We start from the raw sequence: 22121 nt of genomic DNA on the forward strand, positions 1-22121 counted from the left end.
GACCAAGGATGCAAATATTCAGAAAACTCTTTAATGACATCTTTATAAGATTCTATTCTATCTATACACTCTTGCTTACTTAGATCACTATACTGATCAAACAACGGGATATCACTATTTATACAAATAGTATTACGGATATGCTCATACCATGCATTATAATTGCCATAATGATTTTGTACCCATACAATAAGCTCGTCATGTTGATCTACAATATTCATGTGCATACCTGGATGGTAAACATCTTCTTGATTGTGCATAAAATTAATATAACTGATTGGAAATGACTTCATCAGGGTTGACTCTGATACCAAATACCAGAGTGCCGGTTTAGAATCCAAATATCAGAGTAATAAGCTATTCCTTGAAGGTATTCCCGAACACATCAACCTTTCTCCTTTGGGCTTTCAAAAGTTCAAGAGACTTTTATCACAAGAACAAATTATTGTAGAGTTATGAGGTTCTAAGCAACACGCAACTATAAAGATCTCTCGGCCTTCCTTGGCGAATTTTAAAATTTAGTTTGCCATAGGAAGTATCAAAACTAGACTTTTATTTAATAAGATTCGGATATAAATTAAGATGATCCTTTCAAATGAATGGACTCATCTATTTATACAATAAACTTGACTTGGCATTTGAGAACAAACGGCCTTTCGTAAATGCAAACAACAAACTTGACTTGGCCTTTGAGAACAAATGACCTTTCGTAAAAGCAAACAACAAACTTGACTTGGCTTTTGAGAACAAATGATCTTTCGTAAAAGTAAATAACAAAAACAATAATAATCTCTAAATTTTATCATAGGGATCCCTTCATGTTAACATCATTCAATGCCCACTGATAGTCATCATCTAGAGGGTCAGATGGAGTAGTGGGTGGATCAGTAATATTATACATCTCAATGTAGTCTTCATGTGCTTCTTTGTTTCTTCTTTTATTTTTCAAACTTTTGAGTTCTGATCGGTTCTTGAAAATATAAGAAGAGATTGCTGATGTAGCTGTGGAGCTTTGTGATGTATCATATGGATTTTGAGAATCTTACATCACAGTGTCATTCATTTTGTCTTGATATTCTTTTTTAGTTTTTTTTAACTCTGGTCCAATGAGAATGGTTAGAATGATAATTTCATGAACTATAGTAACCGGGCCAAATTTCAGGAGGAATGCAACTGTTTTCTTGAAAGATATATCTCTGTGCTTCTTCATATTCATCATCAAGGTCTAAAATAGTATAATTCATTTCTTTATAAATGACTGCACTTGGACAGGATTGAATTTGGTTGTTTAACAAACTACAGGGTTTATGAAAATGAAAGATAACATATTTAGATTGAGTTGAGAATAATCCAAACCAATATGTTAATGGTCGAAATCATTGTAAAAAGGTTTGAAAATTTGGAGTTAAAGACTGATAAAAAAATGGTGATTGGAATTCCATCAAAATATGATATTGATGGCAACGAATGGCAAAGACACCAAAAATATCATAATAATGATTTGAGAAAATCATGTCTTGCAATGAAGATCTGACAGAAAGGATATTCAGAATTAGTACCAAAATGACTTAAAATTGATCCTCCATATGAACTAAAAATTTCTAGTTCATATTGATTTCGGATTCTTTCAATATCTTCTTTTTTCCATGGATAAGGAATTTGATGAATATCAGGGGGTTCTGAAGAAATAGGTGTAAACATTAAGTAGGAAAAAACTTGGATGGACAAGGCTTGTTGAGGTAAAGGTTCTTTTGTTGAAAAGAAATTAGCAACAATATTTTTTTTACCCTTGATATTTTTGACATCAAAAGAGTATTGTGAAAATCATGCTGATCATCTAAGCAATTGAGGGTTAAGAATAGATTTTTGTTTGAAATGTAGCATCTTACGAAATGATCCCATATCCATTTCAACCAAAAAAAAATGATGAGATATAAGGAAGAAAGAGATTTTTTTTATATCATTTTTTACTCCAAGAATTTTCTTGAAAGTGGAATGATAGTGCTGTTTAGAAATTTTAAATCTTTCACTAGCAAAACTACAACAATGCTTCATTCCCTGTTCATGTTCTTCAAGAAGGACTGCTCCCCAAAATTTATCGCTGGCATCAGTTTGTAAAATTCTTTTTTCCATCAGATGGGAGATGTGGGGTAGGAAGATTTTGAAGTTCTTTCTGTAGTATTTGGATAGCTTGAGTCTGTGAAGAACCCCAAAGAGGAGGTTTCTTTTTGAGCATTTTAGTCAAAAAACTAATATGCTTTGAAACTTGAGGAATAAATTCTCGGACATAATTGATAATTTCAAGAAATTGCTGAACTTGTATTTTTGAGAGATTTTCTTTTAAAAAATCATTGACAAATTGTCTAACATCGTACACTGTCCCTTAGCAATTTTCATGCCAAGGAAAGAAATTTCTTGTTGTACTAAGAATATTTTCTTTTCGAAAAGCATTATTCCATATTGCTTAACAATATTATGAAAATTTTTAATCAATGTGAGATATTCTTCAAAAGTGTTGCTGAAAAGAAGTATGTCATCAATATAGATTTATGCAGAATGCAAGATAGGCTGGAAAATTTTTATCATGGCTCTTTGGAAAAGAGAAGGTGCTGTTTTTAATCCAAAAGGCATGACCTTCCATTGAAAATGATGATTAGAAATGCAAAAATCAGTTTTATGCCTATCTTCAGGATGAATTCTCAAATGTCAGAATTCAGATTTCAAATCAAATTTAGAAAATCATTTTGCTTTGGATATCTGGATAAAAAGTGTGAACCTATTGGGAATTGAAAATTTATCATCAAGTAGAAAAATATTGAGAGGTTGGTAATTAATTACCAATCTCATTTTCCCTCTTACCTGTTCATATCTCTTATTCACATAGAATGCTTGAAATGTCCATTGAGAATATGAAATTTCAATAAGTCCAAACTTCAAGAGTTCTTGACATTCCTGTTCTGCAAGCTTAGTGTCATCAGAATTCATTCTTGAATGGCTAGCTTTTGTGGGATTGATATCCTCATTTTTTTTAAAGAGAAGTCGGATATAAAAATCAAAGTTTTTCCACAAGGGATGATCACATTTTTGTAAAAACTCTTGGTGATTTGATGAGCATGATTCTTGAATAATCTGAGTCTGAATTTGCTGGAGTTGATTTTTATGAAAACTTTCTCCTTGTATCAAATACAGTTTGGGAATATCAATAAAAGGTTTAAAATTTTTTTTGATTTTATCCCTTGTCCTGTAATAAGATATCTATTTTGTTTGTAAAGATCAAATCCTAATAGCAAATCTTTACCAATGAAATCTGCCCCCAAGAATCTTTAAGTAACAAAACAATCTGGGAGAAGTTTAAGTGTAATGGGATTCTTTGTGATGAATTTTGTTTAAAAAATATTCCCATCAGCTCCTCGAAACTTGTTGACTTGTGAAATCCAGAATGAAGCTGGTAGAATTTCTTTCCTCATAATAGATGTATGAGGTCCTGTATCAAAGAACGCAATAAGAGAAATAGGCTTAGAATATTTATCCAATAAAATATGGATGAGAGTTTGTGGATAAACTTCTTTCTCATCTTCCTCCTTGTTTGCCAAAGCAGCAGGGCTAATGCTTAAAATTTCTTCTGGAACCTGTAAAGCCAAAAGAGTAGAATCAATTGGTTCCTCTTGTTCAGAAAATTCAGATTCTATGTTAGAGGTTTGAAAATGAAGCTCATTTTGAATTTCTGAAATTAATTTTACTCCCTTTTAATTCTGCGGACAATTCTTTGCAAAATGGCCTGGTTTTCCACAAATAAAACATTTGTTTCCTTTAGTACCCCTGAATCTTTTAGACTTGCGTCTAAAATATCTCCATTTTTTCCTGAAAGGTTGTCCTGGAAAGTTCCTATAAGATTTACTGAAACTTTTGAATCTTTTGAACTTTCTATACCCTTTTCTTCTGCGGGAAGGAGCACAAGCTTGACATTTTCCTTTAGTAATAAATTTTGGTTTCTTGCAAGCTTGATCCAAACAAACATCTCCTTTTAGATATTCCCGAATAACTTTCCTCTTGTGGCAAAAATCATCAAGAGATAAGAAAACTGCTTGTTTGATTTGTCCAATAGTGAGATTTAATATGTATCCATACTTGTTATGGATATACATTTCTGCACCATCTGCCAGTGGCTTTGGAAGTGAACTGATAAATGCTTGTTTAATATTAATATCCGCACCAAAAGAATAAAACAACTTAATCATCTTTTTAAAATATTTACTTAGATCATGACGATCATAAGATAAACGTTTCATTTGGAAGAATTCTTTTCTCTTTGCCTCCTGGGTTTCTCTTAACATTCCCGATGAATGTTAAATGTAACAGATGGATATTTTCCATAAAATCTTGTCTTGTTAGAAACATCATTTTATCTGCATCTCCAATAGTTGTCCACCAGTCTTTAAGAATTCCAGACAAATGAGCTGTAAAAGTGGATAAAATTTCAAAGTGAGATTCCTTAGTAAGATTTTGGGCAAGCATCCAAGCATGAAATTCTTGGAATTTTGCGTCCCATTTTTCAGGGGTGACATTATCAATTGTAAACAGAGGTACTCCCTTTGTAGGAGAGTGATAGTTGAGAGACTTTGGAGAGAGAGTGTTTGTGTTTCGGATTGAGAGTTTCGAGAGTAAGAGTTGAGAAAATTTAAAGGGGAAGAGAGTGTGCTTTTGGTGTAGTGAAATAGAGTGTTAGAATGAGAAATTTAGAGGAGGATAATGGAAGAAGTAGAAGTTGGATTCCTACCGTTGAATTATAACAATTGTTTGCAATTTGGCAATTGCAAATCCTTAAAAAAAAATTTTAAAAATAATTCTTTCATGGTGTGGCAGGCACATGGCGAGTTTATTTTGTGAATTGATCCCTACTATACGATTAGGAATAATTTTTTGACACATGGTTGGCATCGTTGTAGAAAAAACAATTAAATCTAAAAATTTGTCCTCCGTGTGTCAAAGATAGTAGGCATAGGTAGAAAAATGTGTCCTGTCAATCAGCATACGTATGCATGTACACACACACATACACATGTAGATACCTTAGAATATATGGTTTATGAATGATGCCCTATTAACCAGCAATCATTTGGGTTGTTGGTTTAAATCTTGGTGGGGTGTAAGATCAACGGTTCAAATCTTGTCTCGTATCACTTGTCATTTTAGGTGGCTTTCTTTAATATTCGAACAAATTTTGTTTAATAAACTATTCGCTCATTATTGATATGCTTCTAACAATCAATACTTATAAAAATTTTACTAACAATCAATATGAAAAGGGCACATCCTATGTGAGTCAACAGTGAGAGGTAGCGTTTGATAATGGTGATGAACAAGATAACACATTGCATTTTGATTTTTAAATTAATATTCTTTTTTTTCCATACATGATATGATTTTCTAATTTTATAATTTATTCACTAAGTTATCCTTTTTTTATATAGACATAGAAGTGGGCACCAACAGCCCAACCTATGACTAACAGAGGTCTATGAGAGAACTTCTATTGAATATTCTACAAGTGCAGATACCAAGAAGTTTCGTAATTTCAAAGATATTTATGAATGTCTTCAGTTTGGTGAACAGCGACTGGTAGGATTCTAGCAAGAGTTGACAATCAAGATTTCACTCATAATAGTCTACTCGGTAGAATTCACGAGAGTAGAAAAAGATGCGTAAGGTAAATTAAAGTACATCATATCATGGAGTTAGGTTAGCATTCAAAAACTTGATATATTGCCTCATCCTATTCAAAAATTTGGTAACTACTAAATCACAGATATGCTAATACAAATGTTTATTATTTCCTAAATTTGGTCATTAGCTCCTTGCAATGCATTTAAATTTATAATTTTATTTAAAAGTGTAATTAACTCCAAATTTATGAAGTAATAAACATTTGTATTAGCATTTTCGTGATCCAGTGATTATCAAGTTTTTGAATAAAATGGAATAATACACCAAGTTTTTGAATGCTAACCTAATTCTATGATATGGTGCACTTCAATTTGCCTTGCGCATTCTTTTCCTACTCTTGTGAATTCTATCGAGTAGGCTGTTTTGACTGAAATTTTGATTGCCAACTCTGGTTGGAGTCCTGACTGATTGCTGCTAATTAGATTGAAGACATTCATAAGTATTTTTGAAACTACGAAACCTCTTGGTTTTTGCACTTGTAAAATATTTAATAGAAATCCTTTCCATAAACCTTTATTGGTCATGGGTTGGGTTGTTGGTACTTATCTCTATGTCTATATGAAAAAAAGGATAATTTAGTGAATGACCTAGAAAATTATATCATGTATAGGAATGAAGAATATTATTTTGAAAATCAAAATACAATATTTTATCTTGTTCATCACCATCATCGAACGCTTCCTCTCACTGTTAACTTCCTTACACCCTTTTCATATTGACAGTTGGTAAAATTTTTATAAGTGCTGACTATTAGAAGCATATCAATAATGAGCGCATAATTCATTAAAGAAAATTTGTTTGAATACCAAAAAGATACACACACACACACCTGTTAACCAACATGTGGATACCTTAGAATATATGGTTTATGAATGATGCACTGTTAACCAACAACCATTTGGGTTGTTGGCCACCATCAAGGCTTTTAAGTTTTAGTGAGATGCGAGATCAAAAGTTCAAACTTTACTTTCCATCATTTGTCACTTTGTGGCTTGCCACTTTAGATGACTTCCTTTAGATCAATACAGGTATGTAATGTATCTGTTTGATTCGATGGTGGTTGTCACTTTGTGGTTGCCACTTTAGGTGGTTTCCTTTAGATCCATATGGGTGTGTAATGTACCCGTTTGGTCTGATAGAATTTTAATCCCTGTCAGTTCACTTTGTGGCTTGCCACTTTAAGTGATTTCCTCTAGATCCCAACTTTAGGTGGCTTCCTCTCGATCCATATAGGTGCGTAATGCACTCGTTTGGTTCGATGGTGGTTTAGTCCCTATCTGTATGCACCCATCTGGTTCAATGATGGTTCAGTTCCGATTAATCTTTCTATAGACCATGTTGGACCTACCCTAAAATAGGCTAGAGTAGTAGGAATAGATATTTGCTAGATTAGCCACGATTGATTAAACCAAAATTGATGCCCTGTTGTTGAGATCCCACTATAAAGATAACATCACTTACTAGGTGCATCAAATCCTCTGTACCAATTTTCGCTATGCATATGAAGTAACAATTTTCATATGTATATGTATCTTCACATCGTATGCATTATGATGCCTAAAAAAGTATTTATTGTGGCTTCACATCGTCACATCTTATTGTGGCTATCAAGGGCCCTGTTTGGAATCCCAAGTTTTTTACAAGTTTGTATGCTACTAATTTTTTAACAATTTTTGCTACAGAAATCTAAAAAACTTATTAAAGTTTTTAACCTACACACTTAAAAAAATTTTCCCTTCAACTTTTCTAATACACAAAAAATTTCTCTTCAACTTTTCTTCTTTTTCCTCCCTCCGTCGCCAGCCACTACCTCCATCACCGCTCCCGGCGCCGATCACCTATTCCAGTGCTGGCCTTCCTCTTTTTTTTTTTCTCTTCCTCTCCCTGAGCCCCTCTCGTCATCTCCTCCCCTCCCCTCTTCCTCTCTCCCTCCAGCTAGCTGCGATCTGGTCGCGCGACCAGATCGCAAAGGTGGAAGGGGAGGGGGCCAAATCGCAGCTAGGGGAGGGGGAGGGGAGGGGAGGAGAGGGGGAGAGAAAAAGCTAAAAAAAAATCCAACCCTACAAGCTCTGGCATCGGAGGGTGAAGGGGGGGAGAGAAGAGGGAGACAGGGAAAGGGAGAAGAGGGGCAGAGAAAGGAAAAAAAATTGCAGGAGCTGATTCTTTTCATGCGCAGCAGCTAGAGAGAATGGCTTAAAAGCAGTACGGATTCGGACATGGGAGACAGACGACAGATAAGTGTTTGTTGTTATCTAAGTGGATCCTTAATCGGTATAGCTGGTACCACTCCCATCTTCTTACAAGCCATCCCTTCCTAGTTAACTGGGTGAAATCCCTTGGTTGGGAGGGGAGGGTGGCAGGAAAGGGAGAGGAGAGGGGGGAGAGAAAAAGCAAAAAAAAAAAATCCATGGCTGCAACTCTTTGGCGTCGGAGGGCAATCGGGAGAGGGAGGAGAGGGAGAGGGAGAAAAGGGGGAGAGAAAAATGGAAAAAAATTGGAAACATGGTTGCTGGTTCTTGTCAGAGGCAGAGGTGCCAGGGGAGAGGGAAGGGAAAAGAAGAAGAGAGAAAAGAAAAGAAAAAAGAAAGAAAGCAAAAGAAAAAGAAAGCAAAAAGTTTTTTATCCTAAAAATGTTTCTTACAACTTCTACAGTAATCTATAATAAAATTTTAGACAAACACCCAAAAAACTCACATTCCAAATGGGGCTATTGAGTAGTTAGGGTTAGTGAAAATTACGGAGGTTAATAAAACAAGTTGTTAGGATTTAGTGAAAATTGTGGTGAGTTTTAAAAAAAAAAAAAAAGAAAAGAAAAGGAGAGGATTCTCGTATATTGTCTTCTTCATTTAGGGTGTTGGGGTTTTTTTGTTGAAAGAAGATAAGATTCTTTTAGGTTTCAAGTAAACTAGTTTTGACTTATCCCACTTTCTTAGGGATCGATTGGGATTGGAGTAGTTTCTTAAAAAATACTTAACCAAAGGAGCTTTTGACTAAGGGCCTGTTTGGAGTTACGATAGTTTTTTAAAAAGTACTTTTCTAGTAGAATTTTTAATAAAAGTACTTATCAACTAATTAATTATTTTTAAATATATTTTTTGGAGACATAATTTAATAAGTACTTATTGTATTAGATAATGTGTAATTTGAAAATTTTTAAAAGTGTTTATCTCTTTATTTGATTTATAATATAGGATAGAATGATTAAATTTGATGTTTTATTTTTTAAATGACAAGCTACTATAAAAGCACCAAATTTAAAACTTTTACTAAAAGTGCTTTTAATATCAAAAGTTCAACTCCTAATTTTATGAGATGATGTTCACCAAACAATTTTAAAATACTTTTTTATTATAAGTATTGCAATCCCAAATGGGGCCTACAAGCACTGAATTTGAACTTTTGCTAAAAGTGCTTTTAACACAAAATTTTCACTCTTAATTTTATGGGATGACATTCATCAAATCTTTTAAAGTTGCTTTTAGCATCAAAAAGTGCTTTTTTATCAAAAGTGCTTTTTTTATCAAAACCACTGCAACCCCAAATGGGGCTTTAGAAGTTAATCGAGTAAAGGAGATAGATATTGAATGCATTTTCGACTGCAGCCTTTGATGAAGGGGAGAGAGAGGTAAAATTGGAAAATTTCTCATAATGCAAAAAAAAAAAAAAAAAAAACTGTAAGAATGGAGGAATTTCAGGTGAGTTTCTAATTTTAGGGTCGTTGCATATCTCATATGTGATGACAGTTTTTTTGTTTAATTTCTTTTTGAAATAGGGATGTGCGGCGACCCTTTTTTTTTGGCATTTCAGTCTCCCAAGCATTGGAATGCAGAACTCCAATTTTTTATTTTTATTTTTATTTTTTGATGAACAGTGTCACTGCCCATGGAGAAAGCTACCAAAGTACATCCCATGTGTGGTGACATTGTTCACCACAAAATTAAGGGAAAAAAAAATTGAAGCTTTACATGTCCAATGGCTAGTTGGCTGTTGATTATTTTTCTAAGAAAAAATAAACAAAAATTGTGGTGATGCGTTGAAGAAGATAGAGGTGTAGGTTGTTTTTTATTTTTTTTATTTTGTTATACTTTTGTTAGTTTTATTGGAAATTGTATGTATTTGGAATGTTTTTCGGAGTATTTTGAATTGTGATATTCTAGACTTGTATATAAAAAATTTGTATTTGAAAAACCGAATAATCCAAACAGACCCAAAATGTTTTGAGCTTTTGCATAAAAGGACACACAATGATCGTCGCATGTGGAATGTGCAGCGACCCTATTTCAAATAAAATAATTTTTTAAAATTACAAACCCATGTGTAACTCTCCCATTCTTGTGATGCTATTGCCAGTAAAATTGGTGCCCTGACTAAGACCCACAGGAGAAGAAATGCACAGTTATTAACATTCGTCTGTTCACTACCCTAAATATTTATCCAGTGTTACCATGAGTTATGTACAAACAAGTTATTCATGGCTGTGTTTGGCACTTTAAAGAGGAATAGCTAGGATAAATTATGTTTCTTTGAGTTGTTGTCGTTTGAATGATTCAAATGATTGAAGGAAATTAGTCTTTTAGAACTACAGATGTGTTTGAATTTTGATTTTTTTTTTTTGCATGTGAGAAATTGGAAAAAAAAAGATTTCAGAGGCGTGTAATGCAAATTTTGAGTCTCCAATTACACAGTTACTGGGAAAAGATTCTTGAATCTTCCAACTGTCAAGAAATTATACAGAATTGAAATATTTATTGTTCTCGTATCTATAGTTGCAGTCCGAATTGTACATTGCCCCTCTCTTTACAGGATAGGTGCAGGAACGGTTGCTAATGAAATTGTTCTAAACTATAGTAAAAGGAAGGTGTAATTTTTTTAATAATAAAATAGAATAATTTTATTAATCATGAGATCGAATCTGCAACAAGTGTAGAACAAATAAAAGATGGAGGAGAGTTTCTCCATATACAAGAATCTGAAAGATTAACAGCATACTTAGCAAGATTATGAGTAGGAATATTAAACGACCTAGAAATCCATAAAACTTCCCAACACATGAAATCTTGACATAAGACAATGGTATCATCATACACATGATGAATCATCAGATTCCAAACGGTCCAGCATTTTGATGACCTTTTGTGAATCTCCTTCCAAAACAATCTTATTGAAACCCAAAGATTTTAGTAATTGAGTAGCATGTTTGGCCGCATATGATTCAACCACTTCTGGTTCCAATATCCCAGGAATTTTCTTGGAGAGGCCAGCAATAAAACTTCCTTTGTCATCTCGGATAATAACACCAACCCCTGATGATTTATTATCCATAAACACAGCTCCATCAAAGTTTGCTTTAACAAAACCTGCATTGCGTCATATCCAATGACCTATTGACAACCTTGATTGAAGAAAGGTATGCGTATTGCACTTATCTTTGGAATTTGCTTCATGGAATTGATTCAGGAATGCTATGGATAGGGAGACCAAGCTAAGAGGATCTCTGTAGGGCCCATCAAAGATTGCTCCATTCCGATTATTCCATAAATTCCAAAAAATAACACCCATTAATTCCATCTCTTTGCTTGATAGTCGCAAAAGCTGGTTGGGAAGCCAAGATGTCAAATGATCAGCCAATGAACCTTCTGGCTTAAGAAACTAAGCGCCCACGATTGCACAGCTACAGGACAAGTTAAAAAGGTATGATCAATATCATCAATTGGAGCGAGACATAAAGGGCAAGAGGTATCTAAATGGAGCCCTTTAGTATTGAGTTTTGTGCTGGTTGGCAGTATATCTTTACATGCCTTCCATAAGAAAATTTTAATTTTCTCAGGAAGATTCAAGTGCCAAAGCCGAGACCAAACATTTTGCTTTAGAGTACTACTACTTGATGGCAAATTCTCCCAATTAAAAGATCGCTGCTTGATCAAGTGATACGCACTCTTCACAGTAAAATATCCATTCTTTGAAAAGTGCCAGATTAGCTTATTCCTATTATGAGTGTCTCCAATTGGAATGCTTTGAATTAATTCAATCTCCTCAGGCCAAAAAAATTCCTGCAATAAGTCAACTCGCCAAGTCTTTCGCTCATAATCTATTAGGCAATGAATTGTGGAATTCTCCGGCAATGCAGTAGACCGCGACACGATTTTAAAAGTAGATGGCCGTGGAAGCCACATATCTTTCCAGATTTTGATAGACTCGCCAGAACCAACTCGCCATCTACTTCCTGCTTCTATATACTTCCTGACCTCACGTAGTCCGCGTCAAGACCAGGAAGGCCGTGATCCTTCTTGAGCTTGGAAGAAATCAGTATTGGGAAAATATTTAGCTTTATATACCCGATGAAGAAGGCTAGATGGTTGTGTAGAAATACGCCACGCTTGCTTAGATAACAATGCAAGATTAAAAGTCTTAAGCTGCCTAAAACCCATTCCTCCATCTTCTTTTCGGCTACAAAGTTTATCCCAACTAACCCAGTGAATTGGTCTAGCCTTATTTCCATCACCCCACCAAAATTGCTCATCAGTGATTGGATATCCATTAGCAAAGAATCTGGAATTTGAAAGAAGACATTGAATATGTGGGAATTGCCTGAACCACTGCTTTTAGCAAAATTTCCTTTCCCCCTTTTGATAACCGTTGTTCATTCCATCCTTGAATTCGTTGCCAAATTCTATCCTTGATAGAAGAGAATACCTCACATTTGGAGCGTCCAATAATGGTGGGAAGACCAAGATATTTTTCATGTGCAACCACTTCTTTAATATTCAGGAATTGAGTGATGTCTTGTCGGGTTGAGAAATCTATGTTACTACTAAAAACCACAGCTGATTTCTCAAGATTGATTTCTTGCGCAGAAGCTTCCTTATATAGTTGCAAGATATCCTGAATATGTCAAGCTTCTTGTAGGGTAGCTTTGCCAAATAACAAAGTATCATCTGCAAATAATAAATGAGAAAGCTTGGGGCCACTCTGACCTATTCGAACTCCTGACAATTTGCCACAAGCCTCTGCTTCTTGTAATAGACAGGAAAAAGCCTCTGCACATATAAGAAATAAATATGGAGAAATTGGATCGCCTTGTCTAATGCCCCGCTGTGGTCGTAGATAACCAAATTGAACACCATTTAGCTGAAAAGAATACGAAACAGTAGAGAAACAACTGGAAATAAGATCAACAAAAGATGGGTGAAAACCTAAAGCCAACATCATTCCTTTAAGAAAAGGCCACTCAACCCTATCAAATGCTTTGCTCATGTCCAATTTAATGGACATGGATCCCTCTTTGCCTGCAGACTTTGATTTAAGAGAGTGGTTAACTTCGTAAGCGATCAGGATATTATCCGTAATGAGACGACCAGGAATAAAAGCAGACTGAAAGGGCGAGAGAATTATTGAAAGAACTTTATTTAATCTATTGGCTATAACCTTAGAAGCTAATCTATAAACTACATTACATAAACTAATTGGACGAAATTGAGTTATATTGGATGGACATTGGCATTTTGGGATAAGCACAATGTAAGTGAAATTCAATTGATCATCAAAATGCCCTTTGTTCAGGAATTCAAGAACACATTTCACTACATCTTGACTAACAACATGCCAAAATTTTTGATAAAATATTGGGGACATGCCATCAGGACCGGGAGATTTAAAAGGATGCATTTGATTTAAAGCTTGTGTTACCTCAAAAGCTGAGTAAGTTCGCATCAGTGAATCATTCATTCGTTTAGATACCTTAGGTTGCACCCTTTGCAAAACCGCATCAATTATCTTAGGAGATGGCTTTGAACTGGAAAAAATGGACCCAAAATGGTCTAAGATAATGTTCTCCAAATCATCATGGGAGTTGCACCACTGCCCTACATCATTGAAAAGGCCATTTATCTGATTTTGCTTCCATCACTTGGATGCATGTGCATGGAAGAAAGCTGTATTCCGATCCCCCTTTCAATACCAGTGAGTTTTACTAAAGGAAAGTGTAATTCATATAGATAACTTGTACAATTCTATAAATGAAAATGTAAAGATTAGATAATTATTCACAAAGAATACAAACAGGTCAGTTGTGTTAGAATTACATAGCGTAATCTAAGGATTACATATGAATTACCTATTGTTGATTTGTTGACAATAAGGGAAGGTTGTAATTGATCCCTCCACCTGTATCTCGTTACAATCCACTCCAACACACACCCCCCGGGGGGCATAAAACCCAAAAAAGAAATGGAAAGAAGGGTCTTCCTCCCTCCCCTTGTTTTTGGATGTGTAATATTATATTTAGGATTAATCCTTTATACATTATCAATTTCAACATACTCTAATGGTTGGAAACAAATAAAGCATGTAATGTAATTTAGAGTGTTTTGGGGCCTAGAGTAGTAAATTGATCCTTGTTTGGATTGATATTTTTTAAGGGCGTTTGTAGAAAAATGTATTGTAGTGATTTGATGTATACAGGGATTTGATGTAGGCAAGTAAAAAAAATGATTGGAAAGTGTGTTCAAGAAAAAAATAAAAACTTTTGGTGAAAAAATGGCTTTCCAAACAAGGAAATCTTCTTGTATAAAAATGCTCTTCCAAATCTGGTTATATTTTGAGTTTTTGTCTCCATTCCTGCCCCTCCCCCCATGGGGGGGGCCTCCCCAATCTTCCTCTAGTGCCTGGTTGGATTTTAGCTGGTTAGACAAACCAATTTCATGTACGTGGTCGAGGAAATTGCTGCTTAGTTCAAATATTATTTACTGAAGGTTCAAATACTGTGCAAATTCTGAGTAGTGTATGGGTGGCAGCGAGTATTTTCAGCTAAAACAGCTTGCTAAAATTATTGTCATTGATTAACAAGGAGTCTTCTTACCCTATTTTTTCCCACCAATTGAAGACTCGACTAAGTTGAGTAATCACATGACTTGGATGCCTTAGCATAAAAGGCTAATCGAAGGACATTAATGGACACCAGATCGGGTAAAGGGGAAAAAATGAAAATTTTGGTCAACCTAAGGTGTGAGAACCCGTAAAACCCTAATATTTTTCCTAGGGTTTATTACCCCTTAATTGTATAATTTTTGCATTTTCTGGCTTAGAAATATTTTCTGGTAGATTTTATGCGTAATTATAATTTTAAGATGATTTTTTTAGTATTGGAGAGTTTTTAGAAAATTAAGAGTAAATAGTGGACGTGGGACCCACTAGTGCGAAAAGTTCGGAAAAATTCGGCCAATAAGGTTAAGTTTCGGATACTGTGTAAAATTTATCGGGTGTTAAGAGATAAGTAGAATGTGTGAAATGATTGATGTGAGAGGGAAAAAGAAAGATAAAAATGCATTAATGAGTGTGACAAGTGTCACAATATGATTGGTTGGACTTTATGATTTACTATTCACATTTTTTACTTTTGACCAAAATTAGTTAATATCTCCAAAAATTCACAAAATTCACCATTTTCTTACCTTGTGTTGGCCGGCCCTCTCTCTTGCAAGAAGGAAGAAAGTTCATCAAATTTCAAGCTTCCATCTCACTCAATCTTCCACAAACAAGAGCTTAGACTAGATTTCACTCCATAAAAACCTTTCTTCTAGTGCTAATAAGTGTATTAGTGAAGTTGATTTGAAGAGCTAAGGTGTCCGCAATCCCTATCTCTCTTGATTTCTTGGTAAGTGATGCTTGAACACCCTACTACATCTAATGATGCTTATGTTTGGCTTAGAAGTGGCTAAAGTGATGGATTATATGATTTATTTCTTGGTTTGGCTTGATTTGGTGAAGTTTTTAATTTTATGATGAATTTTTTGGTTTAATATGAAATGGATGTTGTAGCCATCTTTGATGATTGGCAATGGACTATAATGACTCTAGTAGGTGTGAATTGTGGATAAATGCAACCAATTTTGGATTTGAAGTGAATTGTGAAAAGTTAGGGTTCATAATCCCCTAATTCTGTCCGGTTTTAGATCATAGGGTTAGAGGCCGAATTGGACTTTGCTCAAAACATAAAAGTTGTAGGTATTGATGTGTTTGAGGTGCCTGCAAAATTTCAGGTCATTTGGATTAGTGTAGAGTGAGTTATGTCGGAATTACTGTAGCTGTTCTGCTTTGGTCAGAATGCGAAAACTGCGTTGGTATTTGGCTATTTTGACTGGAATTGGTTTGGATTTTGAAGTTGGTGTCTTCTGATGAAATGTAGCTGGATGTCTTAGCTAACATATGCCTTTGGAATTTCGGCATTTGGACTTGTATAGACTGAGTTATAGTAATTACAGTTTTGTGTGATTTGCAAACCTGTTTTGGGAATTCTGGTATAGTATTTTGCATATTTGACCTAGTTGTGTTAGGAACTGGATTGAGTGACCTTCTACATTGTTATACCTCTGTTTCTTGGCTTCGAAATGGTGGGTCTTACACCCCCATCCGATAATTGTAGTGAGAGTTGTGCCATTACCGCATTATGAGGTCAAATCCGGTTTTATTATCAAGGCTTAAGTTAAAGCCCTCTCTTAATTTCTGGTTTGCTATCATGCTTGTATATGTTTATAAAACCCTATTGGGGTTGTGAATTGGTGTTGTTTATGGCTCGGTATGGAGTCTTATTATATGTGTTACATGTTCTAGGGCGTGACGGTAGCTCACGACGTCTTGGTGATCGTGGTGCATGAAACACCATTTACTTGGTTGGTGAGTATACTACTCACTTATTTATTACAATGTGACTTCGTGCTATGTGAATTGTTGCCTTGAAGGCTTATTTGGTTATTGGAAATGGTTGAGGTGGGGGTGTACTTGACCGCCCTCACCCCTTGTAATTTCCTTTATAGCTATTTACCGTTTTACTGAAATACTGCATTTGTTATATGAGATACTGAATTCCATGTATGGAAACTGAATTGGTGTCGTTTGGGACGATTGTCCAACGGCTTTACTGTATCACTGAACTCAACCCCGTTTGGTAGTCAATTGGATCGAGTCGGCGAGGGCTTGGTTGTGAAAATTGACATGCCACGGGGACTGTACTGAGGAACCTTGTAGTAATGAGACTCTCGGTTCCGGTATACTCGAGTATTACCAAAAGCTACTGAAATGGAGTGCGGGCCCGGTCGGGGTATGATGGGTGGAAGGATTGGAAGTAAAGGGTGGTCTACGGTTTGGTACTTTTAACATTGACGGAGAATCAATGAGGTTGGATCAAGATTGCGAGCGTGGAAATGGGCTCTTGAGAGCCGACCGTATCCTTTTACCGTTTTGCTTCATTGCTCATTTGTGTACTTTAAGTGATTGGTTATGCTATATGCTATTGGTTGCTAATGTAGTAGTATACCACTGGGCTTTAGCTCATTCCGTGTCATTTGTTTTCCTTACAGGAGAATGAACTTTTTTGGAAAGATTGTGATAGTTGGATGACAAGTTGAGCTTTGTACATGTATTTTGAATAGCTCCTTGAGGGTGAAAACCCTAAGTGTTTTGATTCCACCAATGTTTGGTGTGTAATTGGCTAGTGATATATGTATGAACTAGATGGATATGTTTGGTAGGCCGTTTGGCTTGTAAATGTTGATTTCCAATGTATGTATATGCTTGGTTGTGGTTTGGATAAATTTCGGCTTCGATTTTCATTTTTTTTTATTTTACAATTTTAACTTGTTTGCGCGCAATGGTATGTTCCGGAACGTAATAGATTGACGTAACTGTACCGTTAGTCCTGGCGAGAGTTGGGCAGGCAATCCGCTAACCCCTTTGGTTCGCCTTAGGGGAAGGTGGGGCTGTCACATAAGGAGCAGGTAAAGGCCAAAACTTGTGCCACACCAAATCGTGTCACGCTACTTAGTGAGATAGTGTGGCATAGTCTAGGTCATTGGATGTTTGAAAATCAGGTCTACCCAAACCTGAACTGCATGCAGGTAAAAAGAAGTTAATGTTCATTTGCCATTCTCTAAGGTTGTTTCTTGTTCATAAGATACATTTTGTTCTAGCTGCATGAGCTTCTTCTATTTTATTTTTATCCATTGAAAGTACATAATATCGGTTCAATACCACTTTTTGCTAAAAATCTAGATTATTGCACAGTACAAAACAAGTTTTATTGGGATTGAGAAATTTGATAAAAGATTTGAAATCTACTCAAATGGCCCCAATCGTTCAAATTACTTAAGAGACATTTGAATTTGTAATTTATCAATTATCTAAATAATTACAAATCTAAATACCGGTTAAATAATCTAGACAACTACAAAGACTTGAGAGGATTTCAAATTTTTTGCCAAATTTCTCAATCCAAATATAGAATATTGGCTATGGAGAAAAGCTCATTTAGGTACTTGTCAAGTCAATCTTTATCAAATTGAGTTAAATTTTGAGTGATTAATTTATAGCTGAAATTGAGCTTTAATTTTACACTTGACTCTACTTGATGAATCCTAGTTGCATATTGCATCATGTCCCTGTTTAAATAATTAATCGCAATTCAAGGTAACTCGCGAGTTAAACAGAAACTATATGCTTAAAAGAAAGTGTTAATATATGATTTTATGATGGTTCAAAATTACAGTGGTTCAAATAGTCATTGCGGTTCAGAACATAGTCAAAATTCAATTTTATATAAATAAACTACACAATAATAAGAATTACTTTTTTTCCAGGGATGGACTACTCTGCTTCAGGTGTCTTTAGGCGAATTTCTCAAAATAATGTTAAAATAAAAAATTATCACAAAAGTGGTGTTAATTGAGGGGTGTGTTTGCTTGAAGGGTCACTGCAAATAAGAAGTGAAGTTTCGTAAAAAAATTGTTTTAGTTTTTAATTTTTTTGCCAACAAAGTTAATAGAGCGGATATATATATATATATATATATATATATATATATATATATATATATATATATATATATATATATATATATATATATTTTTAAAAAGCTTTGCCGCCCGTGAAATGAGCGGTGAAGAATATTATATTAAAAAGGAATTGCAGCAAAGCTCACGTGCGGCGATTCCTTTGTTAAGCCGTTAAAAATTCGTTAAGGTTACAATTGAAAATACAAAACTAATTAAAAATGAAATTTCGCCAAATCATCCATTTTTTAGTACTTTGGTTTTATCACTTCGTCATTAAATGCAGACTTTCGGGCTGATCCTCAAGCAAAGAACAAAGATCTCCGCTGAGGCGACGTAAGTATTCGATTTAGAAAGCTAGACCGCGTTGATTCTGAGAATTACTAAAGGAAAAAAATGAAAAAAAAAAGGTAGCTAGCGAAAAGATGAAGGATAGCAACTGCTAATCCATGGAAAATTAGTGGAGAGAAGCGTGGATGTTGGAGGACTTTCAGCAGAAGCATGATTTAGGAGGGCCTCCATTCAGATGCAGTGAGCAAGCACAGGTCCCTCCACCCAAGCTTGAGGGTGCCGTTGTCCTCAACACCCATCTCAAGGAAACATTCCAAGCAAAAGGGTGGCCTAGACTGCAGCATTCCCTCCACACACACACACACACAACGCGCCCCCCCACCCCCCCAAAAAAACAAACAAAAAACACAAAAGCAAAAGAGCTACCCTTGAAGCCTGACTGCTGAAGCATCTACCTCCAATTGTTGAACTTGACGTCGCTGCTTCTTGACGGACCACCAACAGCTAGCACATTCCGTATCTCCCTCGACAGGAGTTGCTGCTCCACTACTTGCCTTTCTTCACTCTCCTCCCCGTAGCAGGCACCCAGCGAGTCGAACAATGCCGAGTAATAGTGTATTGCCTCTACGAATTTTCCCAAGTATATTGCCGAGTAATAATTGTATCTTCCCAAGTAATAGTTGGTGTATTGCCGAGTAATAGTTGTATCGTTTGACCAGTCAAAAAAACTTTCCTCTATCGCCGCAAATGTCCGAATTTGCGGGTAATGAAAGATTGATCATCACCCAACGTCACAGTTGGAATCCTTTACGTCACTACTCATTCTAAATTCGATGTCGATTTTACTTATCACATAATGATAGAAGAAATTTAAATAAATAATATATGACAAATTAAATAAACAGAATACTTGACATAAATATAGAAATGACACTGAATTATCACGGAAAAAATGGCACTGAGGATCTCGTATGCGTCAGATGTGCGGTGAAAGAGAGAACTTTTTCAAACCAACGCAAATCAGATGTGCAGTTAAGGAAAAAAATATTTTAATTCGTTAGTCCCAAATTAGTATTGGGGCAAATGATTTAAAAAACATTTTTTTCCTATTCCTTCATATCACGACCCTTGATCATATGTTAATCAACGGTCCATCTTTGATTAAAATAAAAAATGCAACAGAAAATCTTAACTTCAAAAATTCTTAAGTCGTGGAAAAAAATGAAAAAATAAATCGGATAACCTTTAAGCCAATATCGTGACTTGCAGCGACCCTTATGGTAGAAACACTCCCTACAAAACACCATTTTTGTGATAATTTTTTATTTTAACATTATTCTGAGAAATTTGCCACATCATTGTATCAAGTTATATCCCGCAATTCTTTTTTTTTTTTTTTTTGGAGTTCTTGGATGCCTTTACTTATTCAAACTATATCCCGTGATTCTTTTTTTTTTTTTTTTTGAGTTCTTGGAAGCCTTTACTTCAGGTGCTTTGGAAATTTCATAGGTAAAAATTAATAGAGGAAGCACGAATAATTTACAAATCATTACTTCTAGAACAAAAGCACTTCCGTGAGAGGTACAAGTAAACTGGCCCTCCATTCGGCCTTAATTCCGAGCCGAACGTACCATGAAAAGCGGTACGCCTGTTATCCTTCGTCTGGATAAGGATTTAGTACAATTGTATTTTGTGTGATTTCATCTAATTATTGTACATATTCAAAGTTTTAGTGTACAAGTACATCAACATGTTATATTGAATATATGTTAAATATTTTATTCATATATATTATTTTTACCTTGAATATATAATGCAATGTAATTATATATCAAATAATACAAAAAGTATAACAACTGGACAGAATCGTATCAAACCTCAGCTGCACTGGGCCTTCTCTCCCTCACCAAATTAATTCAAAAAACAATACCCAGTATCTTTGAACCGAATTTAAATGAATAATGATATATATATATATATTATCGATTTACTCATCACTGGTCTATCATTGCCCAGTGGAGTGATGACGTGTATCAAGGTTTCTCTTCTCATCTTTAAGGAGTATTGACCTCCTACTCGCTACAAACGAATACACCACAAGATGGTGGAAAGCTTCTGCTTAAATAATTGTATGAAATATACATCAAACTACTAAAATTTATAATGCTTAATTATTTTTTTCGAGTTCAGCTTAAATAATTCCTATACAAATCAATTAAGGTCTGATATTTGTAAGTTTCTAAACTAATAACTGGTTGTGAATTTGGAATGTTTCTATCTTGGGTAATCATTATTGTTAATTAACCAAGGTTTGTATATGCTAGAACTAATCATTATTGCTTTCTACCAAGGATCAAATAGAACTACTTAGATGAACATGTATAATTAACTAAGGACCAAATGGACTAATGCCCAATGATGTACAACATGGAATAGAATTAACTCCTTTTTATCCCTTTTTGATACGGTTTAGAAACGAAATACACAACTTGTTGACCAATTTGATGTTTTTCTCACGGAGATTTCATCATTCCAACAACCTTTGTCTTTGCGGAATAGTGTTCTTAATATTGCTGTTAAGCATTCCTATGAATATAACCATCATAATTGCTTATTAGTAATAGGGATAATTTTAGAAATCTCCCTTGAGGTTTCTAACACTTTCACTGACCTCCCTGAAATTTTAAAAATTATACTAACCTCCCTTGTCAGAAATTTGGACCCCATTACTTACATAAGATATAGTGAAAGTACTACTTTGCCCTAAAACATTATGCATTATTACAAATGGGTATTTGACAAAAAAAAAGGTTCGGAGAAATAAATAAGATCAACTAATTAAACCAAAATGACGATTTTTTCATCTCAAATTAGTAACCATAATTACAATCAAACAATGGCATCAATTGCTATCCTAAGATGGAGCTATTTTTGTGATTGATATCACTTAACAATAATCAGGACAGACAACCTTATATAATCTGCACAGATAGATCTTATGAGCAATAGAAATATAAGGATTTTCAAACTGGCTTATTTTGTTAAATCTTGTGTCAAGGCAAAACTAATTCATACCTTATGTTGCTGATTTGTTGACTAAGACTTGTATATTTTCTGCACCAATACTTTTACTTTCGCTTCGTCAACTACAATAAAAAGATAAATTTTTTACCCAATTTAGATGCTTATACTAATAATTTAATAACTTTATAGAGTTAGTTGTGTCTTTTACATGTAGTTGCAAATGAAAAAAATATGGCCATTACAATTTGCACTAACTATGTG

The 22121-nt window shown here is 34.7% G+C and overlaps 1 protein-coding gene across 2 annotated transcripts in view; it reads left to right on the forward strand.

Moving 5' to 3' along the window:
- The window catches only part of LOC113721420 (protein TRAUCO-like), a 30601-nt gene extending 13232 nt beyond the window's left edge, over positions 1-17369 (forward strand). Inside the window, exons 4-5 of one of the 2 annotated variants that reach the window (XR_003456120.2) lie at positions 16333-16395; positions 17079-17369. The gene's annotated coding sequence lies outside the window, so the exon portion shown is untranslated. The remainder of the gene's footprint in view (positions 1-16332; positions 16396-17078) is intronic. The other variant, XM_072066057.1, reaches the window with a different exon arrangement.
- Positions 17370-22121: the final 4752 nt, after the last annotated feature.

This window comes from Coffea arabica, chromosome 1c (genome assembly GCF_036785885.1).
Source record: "Coffea arabica cultivar ET-39 chromosome 1c, Coffea Arabica ET-39 HiFi, whole genome shotgun sequence".
Taxonomy (NCBI): domain Eukaryota; kingdom Viridiplantae; phylum Streptophyta; class Magnoliopsida; order Gentianales; family Rubiaceae; genus Coffea; species Coffea arabica.